The sequence below is a fragment of the Rhinichthys klamathensis genome, unplaced genomic scaffold, assembly GCF_029890125.1.
Source record: "Rhinichthys klamathensis goyatoka isolate OS25496 unplaced genomic scaffold, OSU_Roscu_1.1 h1tg000103l_1, whole genome shotgun sequence".
NCBI lineage: Eukaryota > Metazoa > Chordata > Actinopteri > Cypriniformes > Leuciscidae > Rhinichthys > Rhinichthys klamathensis.
Window position 1 is genome coordinate 115,426 of NW_026606642.1, and position 2,653 is coordinate 118,078.

At 36.9% G+C, this 2,653-nt stretch overlaps 1 long non-coding RNA gene across 1 annotated transcript; it reads right to left on the reverse strand.

Moving 5' to 3' along the window:
* Positions 1-449: 449 nt before the first annotated feature.
* Positions 450-943, reverse strand: LOC130086944 (uncharacterized). Its single transcript, XR_008807277.1, has 2 exons — positions 798-943; positions 450-648 (listed from the first exon to the last, which is right to left on the reverse strand). It is a non-coding gene; the product is annotated as an uncharacterized LOC130086944 (long non-coding RNA).
* Positions 944-2,653: the final 1,710 nt, after the last annotated feature.

Genomic DNA, 2,653 nt, shown 5'->3' on the forward strand with positions numbered 1-2,653 from the left:
AAAAAACATAAAAAACAATGTTTTTTTTTAAATGTAAAAATGCAGCATGTCTCCTGTGATGGGTAGGTTTAGGGATAGGGGCAGTGTAGGGGGATAGAATATACAGTTTGTCCAGTATAAAAGTCATTACGCCTATGGAATGTCCTCATATATCACAAAAACAAAGCTGTGTGTGTGTGTGTGTGTGTGTGTGTCCGGTGGAGAGTGGCTCATGAAGCTGGATGCTGCCATTAAAGGCTTTGAGTGAGTATACTACAGAAATGAAGAACAACAACTATTTAAATATTAAGTTGTAGTTTATTTTAATTATTGTAATTTCAAACAATGCTATTACAGCACTTTTCGGATTCTTGATTTCTGTGGATTTGCTGCACAGCTTTTGTGGCGGAGTAGGACCTGCAAGGAAAGATGATGGCGGCATTTGTGAAAAACGTTTTTGTCTTCTAAAAAATACTGAAATCAAATGACATTGTGCTGTTAAAATGACTGCTTTTGTGTTATTTTTGTGCATTTTTGTAGGATCTGAAATGTCAGCAGACTGGTGTGAGCACTGAGGATGAGGAGCCCAGAGCTGAATCCTGGAAATGGTGCCATGGATGAGACCCTCCATCACTCCACCTGCCCTTATGAGACCCTCCATCACTCCACCTGCCTTATGAGTCCCTCCATCTCTCCACCTGCCCTTATGAGTCCCTCCATCTCTCCTCCTGCCCTTATGAGTCCCTCCATCACTCCACCTGCCCTTATGAGTCCCTCCATCACTCCTCCTGCCCTTATGAGTCCCTCCATCTCTCCACCTGCCCTTATGAGTCCCTCCATCTCTCCACCTGCCCTTATTGCCTCAGATTGTGAAGCACAACACATCACGCAACAACCTCAGGCACAGCTCACCTCTGGTGGTCAGCAGATTCATCAGAATAAAGCCGCTGAATGGGAACCGCTGTGTTGAGATGGCAGTAGGATGGGGTTCAGCGCCTGTAGCCTACATACATGATTGTAGTTTGAATAAAGCTTTGTTTCATGTGTTGATTTGTATATGCATTTGTTTATTGTGTGATTCTTTTACTAATTTATTAATATTTCTCATTGTTGTCAGTAAATAAAATATATTTATTTAATTAATTGTTTAAATGAAAATGTAGATATGTTCACTATATACACATCTAGAGTGTATTCATGCATAGCTATGTCTTATGACATACATTATTGTTTTTGTTTTATTGAATTATATAATTTTCAGTAAAACGTAATATAATTAAGTATTGCTCAGCATTTATCGTTGGTATTATTTTATGTTTTGGGGTGGGATAGTGTTGTAAACTTTTTCTTCTCAAGTGTAGAAAAGATAGAGTTGCAGACCAGGAGATTGTTGAGGTATAAGTTCTTTATTTCGTCGCTGTAGTCATCTCAATCAAGTCTAATCTAAAGTAACTTTACATGCATCTTATAGGCATTTTAGGGGGAGGGCTTTACATCGAGGGGGGAGACACTCTGAAAGGAGGTATAACCTGCTTAGCATGGCTTCCCGCACTGAGACAGGAGCTTCAGGACAAATGGTGATGATAAGAATCAGGTTTTGACTCTCTCCCAAACAATGTGACCCGGGAACAGGGATCCCAGGACCTTCTCGCACTGAGAGGAACCCCCAAGACAAATGGTGTTGTTGATAACAATCTCACTTGCAATAGTAAGATCAGGACAGACAGGAACAGGCAGGTTTTGGACATTTTACCTTAGTTACAAAATTCACACTAATAAACGTCTATATACTATTGTAGTGGAAACCTAAATTAAACAGTAAATAAATTTGTAATCCTCCAATAGCAATGCAATACATTCTGGGGTAATATTATTTTTTAATATTAATGATACGGGTATAAAATCAACAGTTTTCTCCAAAGATGAATCTTTACACAGCTGCCCAACGTCTCATTTGTGCAGACATTACAAACGCTGAGGAAAACCGTTCTAGGTGGGCTGTCGAGTTACTGATGTAATGAGGTATATATATATATATATATATATATATATATATATCATATTACGATATCAAACCCATGATACATAACCCATATATCATGGGTTTGCATACATAACATGAGATGTTATACACAGGAAAAAAGAACCAAGGTTGAATATCTTATATATATTTTCTTAAATAATTCATTATAATACATTAAAAAAATATATATTTTTTGTTATATATAGGCCTGAGGGATGAAACGACAATTAAATTCAACAAGAAAAAGAGGAAAACGAAGCAGTAAGCTACTTTTGCTTGTGGATGAAAATGTTTGGATATAAAATAAAGAAATGAACAACATATTCAAGAGATGACGATTTTAGGGTTTCTTGATAAAAAAAATATATCGGTAGGCTATAAGGTTTACTGTGGGTCACATTAGTAGGGTTTAAAATATAACAACTTAAATCAACCCTAAATGTATTCACAAAATAAATGGGCAGCTGTTTCTTCAACAATACTACCACAAAATTAGCAACTTTCACCAATATCAAGATATTTACAGATAGATGAATTAATATTTTAAGTTGTTGCGCTTTTGATATCGCGTCGTAGGTCACATGATAACGTCAATATGGCGGATGATATCCGGATCGATTCATACTCAACGAGATTTGGCTATAAAGTACC